Source organism: Chamaea fasciata, unplaced genomic scaffold (genome assembly GCF_029207755.1).
Source record: "Chamaea fasciata isolate MVZ Bird 193981 ecotype frontalis unplaced genomic scaffold, bChaFas1.0.hap1 SCAF_6, whole genome shotgun sequence".
Lineage (NCBI taxonomy): Eukaryota > Metazoa > Chordata > Aves > Passeriformes > Sylviidae > Chamaea > Chamaea fasciata.
Window position 1 is genome coordinate 42,515,879 of NW_027094091.1, and position 16,341 is coordinate 42,532,219.

Sequence of the window (16,341 nt, forward strand, 5' to 3'; positions counted from 1 at the left end):
TCATAGAAGGGCTCTGAAAATCTGGAAAACTCTATTTTGGCTCTCTGTGGGGTTCCTGGGGTAAGCAGGACCCAGAAGGTTTGAGTCCCAGTAGCCAACATTCTGCTTCTGCTTCTTTTTGTGATTAATTAAAAAATCATCCATGCATGGATGGCTTGGCTCACAGGCAGAAGAACCTCAATCTACCTTTAGCTTCATCCTGATCCATCATCCCTTTCCCACTACATCCTCATGTGCTCCCCAGGACCCTCATGGATTCAGGCTTCCTCCTCAAAGCTCCCCTTTCCATTTCTGCTGCTGAACAATTGAGCTACAAGATTCATCCCCAGACAGTGCCCTGCAGCATCATGGAGAGCTGTGTGGGAAATGAATGTCTCCAGTGCTGCATTTTGGATGATGGCTGTGTGATCCTGTTTCTAGGCTAGTGGTTAATTTAATTTGTGTGGATGTTTGTCCTCAGAACAACTCATTCCTCCTCAAAATAAGCTCCCTATTCTCCCCAGTCTGAAGGAGCACTGCTTGGATGTCCAGGCTGGGGAGCTGACACAGGAGCATCGTTTAACAGATAACATTGGACTGATCCCAGATTCCCAAAGGAGGGAAATGGTGAAACAGGGTTGAGACAAGGTCAGATTCCAGTTTCCCCTGGTGTTTGTATAAAGAGCAGATCAGGGTTTTTTCTGTCAGCTAGGATACAACTATGAGCATAGCACTGGAATAATTCATAAAATGACAGTGTTTTCCAGAGCCTTCACTCAGATGGATTCTTTGGGTTGTTGAGCATTTTTTCCCCATTTTGTTCCTCACATCATTTTATTTCCTATGAAACAAAGTCATGGTGTGACAGAAGCATAATAAACCTTATCCCTTAAATCCTAAAAATTCAATGCTATTCCAGCCAATGCAATATGAGCCATAGCATGTGCAAGTGAGATTTCTTTTCATTTCATACATTTCATACTTTAAGAGGTTTCCTTTGTGAACAGTTGAGGAGCTTTAAGTTGGAAGACTGTCTCATAACCAAACTGTGAAATATTTCCTATAAAGATATGCATATACATTCACTTAATATGTCTTCAGCTATGTGATGGTGACAGAAGGACAGACATTTCTGTTCCTGTGCAAGAAGGGTGGCAGACCCAGACACAGTGGGCTGACATACAACACCATGAGTCTGCTGGAGGAGGGCTAAGGAGGGCACCTGGATGCCCTTTCCCCAACCAGGCCAGGGTAACCTGTAACTAATGTCTTCACGGTTCATCTGACTTTTCTCTAAATCCCCTGGTGCTGAGGGCTGAAAAAATTTCTTGAGCAATTTATTGCATGACTCACTTCCCCTTCTGGTAAAATGCTTTTCTTCAGTCACCGCTGCTGAAGTGACAGCCTGTCGTTTTGTGCCTGATCTGCAATGGACACAGAGGAGAGTTTGTTCCATTCATTTTGGCAAGAAGCTTTTACAGGTGGCCATGTCTCCCCTACTTCTTTGCTTGGGATTTCATAAGCTTCTGGCCTTACTGGTCCTGTGGTACAATTTCCTTGCTATTATCCAGACTGTCTGTAAATAAGCCGTTAAGTGACCCTTGGGATTCAACCCATGCTGGACCAAAGGAAGCAGTGGCATCTAAAATGGTGTTCATGAACCGTGTGTAACTGCTTACACGTGCAAAACAGATGACACACTCTCAGGATCACAGAATCACAGAATATTCTGAGTTGGAGGGGACACACAAGAATTATCGAGTCAAATTCTCTAGTGAATGTCCCATACAGGGATCAAACCCACAACCTTGGCATTATTAACACCATCTGAGCTAATCTCAGTGGCTAGGATGGATCATGGGGTCCTACCATACCAGTTGGAAGTTTTGTCCATGCCAGATTTCACAGTTCTTCATCAGTATTTAGAGCTGCTGCCCCCAAACACTCAAACCAGGAAAGACGTGCTGTAAAACAAATCCATGCTCACCAAGGCTAAGACTCTGTCTTTGCTCTAGAAGGGGTGGAGATGCCCATTGCAGATGTGAAGCTGACACACCCCATCTCCTATCACTAGAGGCTAAGCCAGAGTCCTCAGTGTGCTGATATCTAAAAAACTTTTGTAGCGTTCTGTCTCGGTTGCAAATGCCCTGTGCATCCACAGGCCAGAGCCCAGGGCTGCTCAGATGCCACTGTCCCAAGGAGCCACTTCTAAGCACCCACACCTGACATTGCGCCCTGAGTCACTCTGCTGACCAGAACCTGCTCTTTCAAAAATGGAGCATGGAGCAGGGGCAGCAGAGAAGCGCCAGGACTATCAGTGCAGATGGGACTTCTTTCTCTTTTAACTCTGGCCCCTGATAGAGCAGAGGGAGTGCAGTGCCTCAGCTTCCCCCTTTTGTCTGCCTCAGCCTAGTTTTAGGGTCTGGGGTAGGACTGCAAACTTTTAGGGAAAAGAAATGATTCTTTATTCCCAGGAGGGTTTTTCTTTGGCATGAATGACAGCATAATCTTCCCTTGGACTGGGAAAACTCTGCCTCTGTCACAATGCAAATTTTAAAATAAGTCTTCTTGTGCCTTATCCTTCATCTACTACCTAGTTTCTCACCTACCCATTTCACAAAAAAAAAAAAAAAATTTAAAAGAAGTCTTACTCTTTCCATATTTTGAACATAGTGGACATGGTTTAATGGTGGATTTGGCAGTGATAGGTATACAGTTGGATTTGATGATCTTAAAGGTATCTCCTAAATTTTTCTGTGATTCTGTTTTTCTGTGCTCTTAGCTTACATGAATTTTCTACTTGGTCTAATCTTGTGGGAATCAGGCAAGAATCAATGATGAGAGGATGGAACCAAAATTACCTCCAACCACCTCAGAAAAAGTGGTGCTTCTTTAAGGCACTAAGGGATGAAACGGGAAAATATAGTGGAACCACAGCGGGATCATTTATCCCTGGAAAAATCCATTTCTATGGCAAGAGGCAAGACAAGAGCACTGCCAACTCCCTGCTTTGCAGGGCTCACAGGATGGGGAGAGGTGGTGGAAGGACAGGCTGCACAGGGGGTGCATCTCTGTGCCTGCTCCCTCAGCTCAGACCTGCTGCTCCAGCCCCGGCTGAAAACCCAGCAGCAGTGGTTTGCTGCAGACAGCTGCCTGCCTGCCAGGGGTGCTGAGGGCATGACTCACAACAGCAAAGTCACTGTCTGGAGGAAGGGAAAATGAAAAAAGATTGCAGCTCTTAAATATTTGAGGGTTGAAAAAGCCACTGCTGACAGATGCTGAAACTCAGTCTTTTAAATACCACGATGATCTTGAATCCCTAGAATTTTAAACTAATTAAAATAAAACTGGATGGAATTAATATAAACAGCCTTAAACCAGGCAAAGGAAAAACAAAACCCCATGCAAGCTGATCTGATGAAGATTATGGAATGTAAGTGCCATTCAATTTTCTGGAATACCACATTATTTTTTATTCTGATGTTAATAGGAAAATATTTTACAGACTCTCTCAATAGGTTATGTTGGATTTGATTCCAATGTCTCCTTTTGCAATAACGCTAGTGGCAAAAGAAATGCACATCAATGTTGTTTTAGCTGCAATAGAAATGCCAGGAAACTCAAACTTACACTGTGCACTATCACCTTGTCAGCTGGTAAATTACTAAATCGGAATTTTATGAAATTACTCAATCAATATTTGTGCAGATGGCTTCCAGGAAAAAGTACTTGTATGTCTGTTTAACTCCGGTGTATAACAGATGGCTAGAGACAAGGCATTTCTTTTCATCCAGACTCACACTGACACTTTAAGATAGCTTTAGTTGCTTATTAGTTCTTGTAAGCCAGCCATTAAATCTTGTTTTATATATTACAGTTAAAATAAAATTCAGCTATATACTAGGCCTTTAAGAAATGTTACAGTGTATTACTTACAAAGAAATTAAGTGCAAGGCGTTCCTTAAAATACATACTTAGTTTTAGCTTGTAGCATTTAGATATTAGAAGTCAGCTACTTGTCTATACTTTTACTGTTATTTTTTAACCATTGTGGATAGAAGGAGTTCAGCTCTTTTTACTAATCATCAGATGTAACATAGCTTTCTCTTCTTATTGTGAGTCAAAACACCAGTCAGGCTCTAGGTAAGCTAATAGATGTCTTGCTGGACCAGAAGAAAGGATGTAAACTCTGATTCTGTAGATTGCAACTGTAATGTCTGTCTAAGGTCACAGTGAGGGATGCCTCATAGGTGTCCTAGAGTGACTTTATGGTGCTTGTATTAAAATCAGCACAATGGGTTAGGTTGCCAGAGAGTCTTGTCCCCCCTGGGCTCCCCAGCAGTGCTGGCAACCCTGTGTCTGCCCCAGCTGTGACGGTGCAGGAACAAACCTCACTTTTTTATCTACAGCTCTGCCGCATCCCCAGCTTCAGTATCCTATGCCAAAGTTGTCCAGATTTAAGACTCGTCTTCCTTGTGCGGCAATGTTGAAATAGTCTGAGACCTTCACAAGCCTCTACACCACCCTGGTTGCCCTGCATGGCTCAGACATTTATAGTCCCATTGCACAGACAGAAGTGAGGTAGGTGCAGGGATTCAGAAAGCATGTTCTCTGGCACAAACTGTTTCCACCAGCCTCAGACTCTGTCACCTCTAATGTGCAGAAATATATCTCTATGAGTGTTTCTCTTCCATCCATCCTTTCTGGCCTCCTAGCCATGCTTACTTATGCAGAAGTTTCAGCTTTTTGAGTGGCAAACCCTAATTGCCTGCTGCTTCACACTTGTTTCTGAATCATTGCAACCACAAGGGAAAAACAAGGACAGCACATTTCGGTAAGTATAAATACAACTTCCCAGCATAGCCTCAGGCACTGCATACCTGACTTCTGTGACTTTTAGATGAGTCCTTTATCTGACTGCATCTTTTTGGGGGTTTGTACATTAAGTGTACATTTTGCTGAGTTTTACTGTGCGAGAATAACATTACCACATCTGTATTCTACTTTCTGATATCATCCTGAAAACAGTTATGTAGTGCCTTAAACATTCAATTAGAAGCCTTAGCTTTGTGGAGGTAAGTTTCTTGTCAGAATACTCTTATGATACAGCTTGGTACAACTCACCATCCACTGAAGAACTACTACTGAACTGTAGCCCTGATTCTTTAGCCTTCTGATGACTGTTTACATATTTCTAGTGGAGTCTCTCACGAATGTAACAGAAACAAGTAGATTGTTTTCATACCAGTCTGTGATGGACTGGTGAACTGACCACTAGGGTCAGAAAGGTGTTCCTCTCATCTACCAATCCTTGATCAAACTCCAAATCCTATTTAAATCCCAAATGATAAGAAACTTTCTCTTTTCTCTGCTCACCTCTGAACCTGAGTGAGTGTGGTTCTTTCGTGTCTCTACCGGTGACACTGAACCCCTGAACAGCTGGCACCTTTCACTACCATTGCAGTCACCACAGCTGAGATGCCAACGAGCGTTGGCTTGTCTGCAAGATCCATTCTGCCACTCCTCTGTTTTGCTTTCCTTGAAAGGGAGAGGTGCACCAAAGTGCTTTTGAAGTATTATTGAAAATTCACAGTAGGGGCAAAGAGCAGTTTGCACATCTCAGAACAGTTTTGTCATCCATAGCTACAGATTAGCTTTAGGATGCTCACTCCTTAGGGAGCTCCAGGACTAATCTTGCTCTCGGGCCAGGTTCTGTCCACCAGAGATTCCTGAGCAAAAACAGGGAAAAAAACAGCTTTGCTTTGCTTGCTTTGATGAAGAAATTGAGAAAGAGAATCTCTCTTGAGTAGCAGGTAGTTTCACAAGCATTTCTCATCAGCCACAGGGGGAAAATGAGAATGGTAGAATTCTCAAAGTAAGATGAATTTTTGTGACATTTCACACCAGGAGAATCCTTGCAGAATCCTCCAGTTATTTCAACATCACCCTGTTATACAAAGTGAATCCTCATGGAGGCTCATAAAGCCAGTTTCCCCATTAGAATTCATACAGGATAATTCTGTCCCTGAAGAAAGAGGCTGACAACAAATGACAGAAGGAAGATCCTGAAGTGACACTCACTTCAAAATCTGCTCAGCTCTGGGTGGCTCTCTTCTCATTCTTCATTTCCTTTAATTTCCCCTCACCCCACTGCCTCTCTGTCTGGATAAGAACCACAAGATATGCTAAAGACTGATGTGCTAAAGTTTTATACCTGCTACTCTGAAATGGAGAGTGATTTCTAAATGGGTGTTTGAAGTGGTCTTACAGAATTTTCTACTCAGATATTTATCAGTGTGTGTAACTCTTCTCAGCTAAGCTCCTTAAGGGCTAAGGAACTGTAAGGTTACTTTGGCTATGATGACCTACACATACATTTGCAAGGATGTGTTTTCTCAAAACTTAGCTGATTCTTTCCCTACAAAAACTGCTGCCTCTGTGGAAATGTTATTGCTCTCTGCTGAGCAGAGTTCTCCTCATCTCTTTCTAGCCCAAACAGAAGAAAAGCCTCATGAAGAAAATGAGCCTGGCTCTAGTGGATTTGTTGAAGAGGAACTTTACATTATAGATACAGCAATAACAGCACAATACATACTGTATGCACATCACCACTTTCTTTGGCCTAAGAAAGTTGGGTTATGATCTTTTCTCATTTATTTCATTGCAGATTTTTATAGTCAGTTTATGTCACTAATCCATCTTCTTTTTAATAACCTGCCTTAGAAGAAGTCACTGTACACAAAAAAAATACCCCAGACCTTTAATGTAATGAGCATGATGAGTGTGCTTGCAAGCTATACAAACAGGAGGTTTATTTTCAAATATGCACTGAAAAAATAACTTTTTGTCTAGTACCCCTTACATAGGTCCACAAAAATATTTATATATAATCTATATTTTTAAAAGCATTATCTTTGTCCTCCAGGATCTTTTAAAAACATCTGAAGTGAATACTTCTGGAGGGGTGACTTGAGAGGTGATCTGGAGAGGTCCCAAACAAAGAGTGGCCACATCCCTGGTCTGTCATTTAGGGCACAATGGGACTTTGTGAGCTAGTCTTCCTGGGGACTGGTCCTGCCCCAGAGGAACAGCCTGCTACAAAGCTTCCCAGATTTCTGCATCCTGTGTACAGCATAACTTACAGCTGGACACTTTTCCATGTCACTTATTTTCCCTCTGAGGCTCCTTTGGCAGCATATGCAGGGAGTACAAGGATCCAGTGCTTGGCTGCCTCAGAGCTCCCCCTGTTTCAGGGCTCGTAGGTGAGTAGGAATCCAGTTTCTGGATTTCAGCCGGATCCATCAGCGGGATACAGACAGGAAGAAGCTAGCCCTTGTGCTGCCTCCCTGCTGGCAACCTGCCCTGGCCTAGGGCAGGGAGAAGCTGCTCTATGATAGGTTTAATGAGTGTTGTAACCAATTTATGGACATTCCTTCTTGTCCTTTTTTTTTTTTTTTTTTTAAATCAACACTTTGGAAAGGCAGCTGTGAGGATATCATCCCACAGAATATTATTAAAGTCTAGTGTAAGCATTCACTTAGTATCAGCAACCTGGATATTTCATGTAACTCCTGCTTTTCATCATATTAGAGCATTTTGTTAAATGTATTTAAAACACCAGTTGTGGACCCAACTTTTCTAGTTGTATAACATAGAAGATTGTACGTCCGAGCAAAGCAGCTCAGTGCATCAGTCTACTGAGGAGATATTTGTGTGGGCAGGGCTGCCTACTGGGCAAAAATCTGCATTCAGACATCAGTTTCCTCCAAGTTCACAGAGTTTTTCAGTCACTTGTAAACTTCTGTGGCAGTTCATGCTACCAGAGAAGCAATAAGGGGCCACTCAGGGCCAACGGACAAGAAAAGCAGAAGGATGGAAGTGACCACATCCAGCTGATCATGATCTAGTCCCAGGGGAGTTGGAGGAATAAATGTTGTCTGTCCAATAAATTCAGCACTGGTGCAGGCAGTGTGCTCTTGTGCTGAGATGGATGTGGATGCTGTCCCTAGAGCCTGCCTTGCAAGCAGCATGACTAGAGCTGCCTCTTTCACCTCTGACAGCACACCCCCAGATTTTAGAGGTGAGCTTGCTTCTCTTTCCAGCTAAACCATTGCAGTTAAACCACAAATATTCATGTATTTGCACCAACAGGGTCGCACCTTTGGACTGTTGGGTGACTGCTGCAGCTGCCCGTCCCTCTCCTCCCAGGGACTCCTTCCAGCACCTGGCTCCTGCGGAGTGAGCAGGCAGGAGCTCGCTGTGCTCAGCATGTGGCAGCCGGGGGCACCATCGCCCTCTGTTTGTTGCAACCCATTATGTCATCTGGACTGCGACTCTCAAAATCCCTCACGGCAGCAAGAACAAGACTATCTATGTTTTATTGCCTTGATGAGCAAATGCAGCCCTTTGGGCTCGGAAAAGAGCAGGTGGCTCTGCCAGAACAAGACCTTTCATCTTAGCATCAAGCCCTGTACAGCTGGGACCCCATAAACTTTCCCCTGAGCAAGGATTAATAGTGATTTGTGCCTGTGTGTATACTGTTAATGTGTTTGAGTAGGTTTTACCGAAGCTCAGATAAATATGTGCCAAAGTACTCACAACAATTCACTGAGGGTCACTTTTTTAAAGTTTAGAATGAGATAAATAAGAAAAACAATGTTTTCTTTTATTCATAGCAGAAAACTCTTAAAGCTAAGAAATGATCAGGTACTTTGAATGTGTGAAAAATGCACACTGATAAATGAAAGACTCATCTGGGCAGCAGTAAGATATCTGCATGACCTGAAACCCCAGCCTCAGACCCTTTATCTAGGCAAATGCATTTTTCCAAGGCTAAGCAGACAGCAGAATATGCTGCTGTACCACTCTCTGCTAGATGAGCTGTAATTCATCCTGCTAGAAAGGTTGTGCTGTGCACTTCTCAGAAGAGCACACAAAGCACCCACACTGATCTCTCAGTCTATTAAATTCAAGATAACCCACAATAACCCAAGTAAATCACTACAGCTTCCCCATCCTTTACCAGGAAATCTGGGGATGGGGAGCAGACGCAATGCTCCAGATCACTTTGTCATTGAAAAGCAGTATTATAATGATGAGCTGCAGCCTATCAGAGTCCCAGAGCCCTGCTACTGTACCTTGTAAATCAGTTCCCCAGGTAAGCTTGCCTGTTCCTCTTTAAGCACCATGTAGTGCTGCATATTGTCTATAGCCTTTTGAATGTGAGACTTTCTGTCCCATAGGAAATTCCAATGCAACATTCGCTGTTATCTGCAACTGGACTGAGCTTCAGAAATGTCCATTTTCCTCTGAGGGGAAAAATATAGGAGAAAAATGAGAAATTTAGGAGAAAAATGAGTTTAACAAGTCATAATAACCTACGACACTGCCACAGACTGGTCCACAAAAGCAAGTGGCTCTGATAAGGCTTTAGGTGTAGCTTTAGATACAGGAATGAACAAAAGATTGTATGCATGAAACCAGGAGGTGTGTCCTTGCATCTCCCCAGTCACAGAGAGTTTCATCACAGAAGCCCTTCAGCTTTGGCACACACAGTCACTGTCTTCATTGGATGGCCAGGACAACAGGATCCACAGTGACCAGGTGGATTTGACAGCTGACAGCATTTACAGCAAATTCTGGGGCAAGTGCCAAAGGGTGTGATGTCTGAGGTTCATCTGGTATGCTCCTGCATTTTTCCATTTTTTAGCCACAAAGTAAGTGATGACTTTAATATTTGTCTTTATAAAGTGAGTAGAAGTTATATTGGTTATACTGTGACTTGGCAGTCTTAATGGTACTGTGCTCACAATTAATAAGGAATAACTATCTTGCAATTCAGCCACAGAATGAAACGGGACTTTTTGGTAGCACTAACCAAAGAAAATGTTGGCAGTGGGTGCTCTCTTTTAGCTTACTTTTGCCTGACTTGACTAATGTGAATAGATTTTTTGAATGGTTCAAGGGTATAAATATTCAAAGCAATGGCAGTATGTTTTATTAAAACCAGCATGTTGCTTGGTAGGGCAGAAGAAAATAATGGCTCAAGGATCTGGGAATGGGAGATGGAACCATTTACATCTAAATCTCTCACATCCAACCAAGGTCAGTGTAAACAAGAAGCCTATCATTACCAGCTGGTGGCCCACAGAATGAGAAATAAATTGGTAGTGTGAGTCCAGTTTCCATGGACAGAGGCAAACATCACAAAAGCAGAACTAATTGACATTACTGCTGGCTCTGCTTGGGAAGTTAAGGACAGCACTTTGAGGGAAACCTGGCCACCTTCTCAGCGAGGAGGGTGGTCCCACCAAGGGGAGGTGTAGCCCACGAGGCAAGGCATGTGCTGCCCTTCTTGTGTCACAATAGCGAGGCACTATACCTTCCTCCTCTGGGGCAACGTGCTCAGTGTCCCGTGTGAGCCCACGGAGGTGCAAAACCCAGAGACCTCTCCCCAGCAGGGCAAGGGGGAACTCCCTCAGCCCCCTGCTTCCCCTGGGAACCATATGCTCCCAGGAAAATGCTTACGACCCATGGGTTTCCATTAGCATTGACATTAGTTATGACCTCCATCTTCCTGTAATTATACATCCACTTGAAATAATAAAGTTTTAACATATAATATGTGAGCTTGGACTGAGGTGGCAGCTAATGTTTATAATTATTTTTATTGTTTGTTTCTTCTGGATTTTTCTGGTGTAATTAATTTATCCAGCCATAATATTTTAAAAACATAATCAAATGTCATTCTAATTTAGAGCCAAAAAATACAGACTCATAATATATGAATGCTTTTAAAAATGATGACTCTTTTTTGTTAAATACCACAAAGAGAACATCAGTTTAGCATAATTACATTAAGGAGCATTCCCCTGAGAGACAGAAAGAGAAGTGGGTATTAAAAAAGAAGAGTAAAGACCTGCCAGAAATAAAAAGGCAGCATGGGTCAGTGGTCACTTGATTACAATGGACATGTTAAAATCTGCACGTGTACATACAAGCACATACATGCTTGTACATAATAGTATGTATAAACCAGCATGATTTAACACTTAGCTCCAGATTTATACTTTATAAAATGGTCCTTTCATATGTATTAAGTGAGCATGAAATCCAGAACTACAAAAGGAAGTGTGCTGGTTTGTTTTTACTTTTCTCATACAACAGGCCAAATACTGCCTTTCTTAATGTTAATATCTGGAAATTTGTTACACAAGTAAGGTAGTGGGAAAAAATTAATAAATGGGACTCATTAGAGGTATTGCCAGAAAAAACTTACTAGATTTGGCCAGACCACTGGGTTAATCAACATTTTTTCTTATTGAAAGCAAATGTTCAAGTAAAGAGGAGTTGAACTGGCTAACTAGGGAGTTTCAAAAAGCAGAAAATGAATCTGTAAAATTCTCCATATAGAATATATTAAATGGAAGATACCTCTGTCTCTGTATTCAGGGAAAAGTAGAAATAAGAAAAAAAAAGTGGAGTAAAGCTCAGATGTCTGAAGAAGGATGCATTGGTTCTCCTTTTCAGTTTCTGGTTGCTAGGGTGATTACTGGAGGCTGGCTATGTTGTGAGGATGAAGCTGATGGGAGACACTTTTCTCTCTCCCCAGTATCTTTGAAGTTACAGAAAATTTCCCTCCAACAGCTGGAGATGTAGACTGAGCATTGGCTGCCAAGGCAAAAACTCCACACAGGAAGGCAAAGAGCTTCCCAATGTGCCTGGCAGCTCAGTGGGGACTGGCCTCTGTGCCTCCACACCCCCTTGCCTGTCCTGGCAAAAGCACTCCTGTCACCTTCCTGGAAGAGGCAGTCAAACCCAGCCATGATGGAGGTATTTGGGGGAAAGGGAAATGCAACCGAGGCAGCAGGAGCAATTTTTCCCTATCAGTCTCAGAGGTCAACACTCCTGTAACCCTCAAAGAGCTGATGCCTGGTAGAGAATCCTGGTGGCTCCAGCTCCCTGGAACACTACCTGCAGCATGCATGCACCTTTATGCACCTAAATCAGGCCACATGGACCTGGGAAGAGGAGGCAAGCAGTCCTGTGCAAATGCTGCCAGGCATCTGTGCTTGGAGAGGGTATCCTCTCCTGGTTTCTGCACCAGAGCCAGAATGAAAGGCCAGTCTGCACCATCTTATCTTTGCACATCAGCATGGGAAAGAAGAGCAGCATGCAAGATAAGACAGGCACTTCCACCTCATTTCATTTCCTTCTCTGATATTCCAATGAGAAATTCTTCATGCCAAGAGACAACTGGCAATGGGTTGAAGCAGATAGTATCACTAAGTACAAGATAAGTTGCACATCTACAAGCAGCCTCATATAAGGTAGCTGTGCAAAGCTAAATATTTTCCTACCCCTCTGTGCCTACAACCTGCACCTTCAGTCAACTCTGCCACCTTGTATAGACAGAGATTTAGTTTTACATACAGGAGTCTTAAAAATAGCCTTCACCTCCTGAACCCCTTTCTACAAATGTTCCTCCATTAGCCACAAGCTGCAGCTAATTTTCACACAACATCTGCTGTAATCAAAACCATCTGTGTGGCTATAAGTTAAGGACAGAGAATTTATGGCCAGTGTTCTTCTCATCTGACACTGGGAAGCTTTTGTGTGCATTGTCCATACATCTGCATTAGCTATCTGTCTTCAGGTCCAGACATCCACACCATTTCTTTTTCAAAAACAGGTGTTTTTTTCAGAGTCAGCAAAGAATGGCCATTACCACAATGCTTAGGAAGAAGTGATTCCAAGCTGACTCTAGCAGAGATGCAGGCTACTGTGCACAATTAGTTTTTAGGCACTGAAGAAGCCTGTCATGGTACTTTGATCATCCAGTGTGTATTATAAAGGTTTCTCATCTTGGACCAGTTTTCTTTTACTATAGGTAATTAGGAAAGAAAAATAAATGAAAGCAAGGCTCCTCTGGCTGCAGAGGAGTTCTGTGCTCAACATAACCCCCTCAGCTGTACAACACCAGAGGGAGTTGCTAACAGCACTGACAGTTCAGGGAAGTGATTTATGAAGCTTTTCTTCTGTGAAAAGTTGGCATCTAGACAAACTATACCCCTGCTGCTGCCTGTGTATACCTCTGGCAAATATAAAACCAGAGAATATTCTATAAACAGACCACTATGCCCAGTGACTCCTCTTAAAAAGCACGATTAGAAACCAAAACAACTTGATCCATGTTCATATAATATAAGTATCGAGGATTATGATAGAGCAACAGTAAAGCAGGACACACATCATACCACCTGGTACCAGAGAAGATAAGTAACCATTTGTTTACTTAGATATAAACCTGAACTTCCCTGCTAACATGTATTGCTGAGCTAATCCATCCTGTTGTGCCGAACGCATTTTTTCTTAAGGTATGTCACTAAAGAACGTTTTCTCTGCTGGTCTGGATGTGGCCACAGAAAATCTCTGCCATAGTAATTTCTTGTGTCCCATTCTTGTCACGTTTGCAAGAGCAGTGTGCACAAACTTTGCAGCTTAGCACAGTGACAAGCACAAACTCCTATATCCTTTACACAGTTTGTAGTGTCCTCATCAACTGCTCACAGGTACCATGGGTGAACAGTGTCATTAGTTAATGGGCATTAGTGGGTGCTGGTGCTTCCTTAGACAGCACTCCAAGGAGCAGCCCTTGCCCCCGGGCAGGAGACCATTATCCTGTATCTGAGGCACTTTAAAGAATCAGTTAACTACTTTCAAGCAATAATTTACTGGGAAGCTTATAAGTTTTTAAAACTCTGATCCTATATTTATGTATTTCACAGGAAGGATGCAATCCAGCCTTGTGGTCAGAGACAATGAGATAATCTAGCAAAAGGGGTTCTGCATTATAAGAAAATAATTTCCCTGCAAGAAGAAATGCAGAGGCAGATGAGGAACCATGGCATGTACACCACTCAGGTATTGCAAGGCTCTTCGTGATTTGGATGAAAAACATCACTTCTAATTCTTTAATCTCTAGTTATTATTGAATGCCTCAGCTAACAAGGCACTGGACAAAATCAGATGAGAATAATGTGATACCTGATCTGCAGGAATGATAATAACTATTCCTCCCAAAATGTACTGAAAGGCATCTGTAAAAGAGCACTGGTTAGTGACTTCAAAAAAAATAATCTTGAGGATGTGTTAATAATACCAAATCACTGCAACCTTTATAGCAAATGAAGTGACACCACTTTTTAAATACAAAAAGAAGGTTACCTTCTCAGGAGACTTAATTTAGAAGGGCAAAGTAACCTTTTTCCTACTGCATCACAACATTTGTCATGAAGAGAGGCACGTTTGGCTGGAGAGCTACAAGAAAAGAAAATGAGGAGTAGATGGGGGCAATTTGGATAATATCCATAGTGGGATACTGTGGCTTCAGCGTGCTGTTTTGTCAGCTTTGCACCCGTGCTGCCTGAGAAGCTCTGCAGAACAGCCTGATTAACACAAGTGCGTTTAATCAGGACTCAAGGGGTCACCTCCCTGGCAGAAGTCTGTGAGGTTTTTATAACCCACCTATGCCATCACATCAGCAAAATAAACTCTCCCTGCATTTTCTGGAGTGGTGACAACATTCATTTGATCTGTTTGGCACCACAGATTAAATACAAAGCTGCACACTAAAGGAGAGAACTTTTTCAATTACATTTTAGGTGAGGTAGAGCAAGAGCAAGGGAGAGAGAGAGAAAGAACAAAGTCAAATAACCAAGGTGTTACATTAGAAAGAAAGGCCTTTTCCTTGGCACAGGGTAATTGGAAGTAGAGCCAGGAAATTATGATTCTAGTACCTACTCTGTCATCCAATTCCCTGTGTGGTCTTGGGCAAGTCCTTTAACCTGCCTGTCTAATTCCTTCAACTTGTAAAATGGGGACAACAAACCACAGAGGAGTTTGATGAGTACTAGCAGATGTTTTCACAGTACACCGAAAAAAATGTGAGAATCCAAGGATGTGGTATTGCTAGTCCCTAGGAGTATATTTAAATAAAAGGAATCTGAAATTTACAAATTGAATTTAAGATGCAAACAACACTCCTCTTATTGCAGTGGGCAATTTTTTAATTTGATTTGAGTTATAAAAGAATCCTTACCAAGATTTATTGCTCTAAATCTGTCTGGGAAATAGCTTGTTGCAACCTTTCATCAGCAAAAATGTCTGCTGTTTTAACTGGATCCCTAAGATTAGTTGTGTGTTTCTGTTTCTTGACTACTGGAGTATGATATTAAGGATTAAGTTGCTGGAGAAAATATGAGAGAATTTTAGTTTTTCTCAAATTTGTGGACTCAGAATGGAATTCAATCCACCCTTTCAAGGTAGACAAAGCTGGAGGCTGAGTTCTGTCTCTGCATTTCATTTTTCTCTTAATTATACCAGCTTCAAAAATAAAAGCCACTTCCTGGAGTCCCCACATAAGGAAAATGCAGGAAGGTTGTGCACAAGGACAAATGGAAGATATAAGATATTAAAATCAGGCGATAGCAGGAAGACGAGATGAGAACCTCCCCAGGTTTGCTATTTGAGTGTTCAATGGCTTTCACTGCAATGAGAAGAACTACACAGCAGAAAGTTTAAATAGTTTGATAATTTTATGTTTAAAAATATTTTCCTTTGCTCTTAGCCAGTGTCCTAACATGGGGTGATTTACAAAGACATTGACGTTTTGCCAGACTTCACAGAAATCCACAGAAGTTGAGAGACACTGAGCAGGGTCAGAAAGCAAAGCCCCAGCTTAGGTGCCACAATCCAACCCCTGATGTCTCTGTTTGATATTTCTGTCTTATATTTGCTTTAAAATGTCTGCTGTGCTAACTCTAGCTTTAGTCCCGATCAGCAGATTTAGGAATTTCTAATTGGCATGAGATACACTGTAAAGTCCATTTTCAGCAGCCGAGGAAGGGGTAAGGATTTCCTACAGTGTGAAAGTCAGGGCATGACAGTATAAATTCCGGCTAGTAGAGTGTATCCCATTCAAATTTCCAACACTTGCCATTCCCTGGAGTAAGTGTTGCTTTAGACAAGTAGCACAAAATGATCAAACAAAACTGGGACTTCACTTCCATTCTCAAACAAAGAGCATATTCATTGGGAAGACCACCTCCTCCTAAGCACTTACACTGGTGTGTTTCCTTCTGACAGGCTTTAAATCCTATCATATGTTCCTCATTTACATATCATATTAACTAGTGAAGACAACAGAAATCTAATGTTACTTCCTAACCAGCTCAGGATCTCTGCATCTCATTAGTCACCTCTTCCCTCAGAGGACTTGTGCTGTGCTGCATGGTTGCAGTTAAGAAGTCACCAGATGGTATAGAGTCAGCACTCTGTTTTTTTACAAAGAGATTTTAGTTT

General features: G+C 42.2%; 1 long non-coding RNA gene across 2 annotated transcripts; it reads left to right on the top strand.

Moving 5' to 3' along the window:
* The first annotated feature begins 9,592 nt into the window (after nucleotides 1-9,592).
* Nucleotides 9,593-13,896, top strand: LOC136290648 (uncharacterized). Of its 2 annotated transcripts, none has more exons than XR_010721280.1 (3): nucleotides 9,593-9,695; nucleotides 10,004-10,083; nucleotides 13,767-13,896. It is a non-coding gene; the product is annotated as an uncharacterized lncRNA (long non-coding RNA). The 2 variants fall into 2 exon arrangements; XR_010721281.1 differs by lacking the exon at nucleotides 13,767-13,896 and adding an exon at nucleotides 11,591-11,835.
* Nucleotides 13,897-16,341: the final 2,445 nt, after the last annotated feature.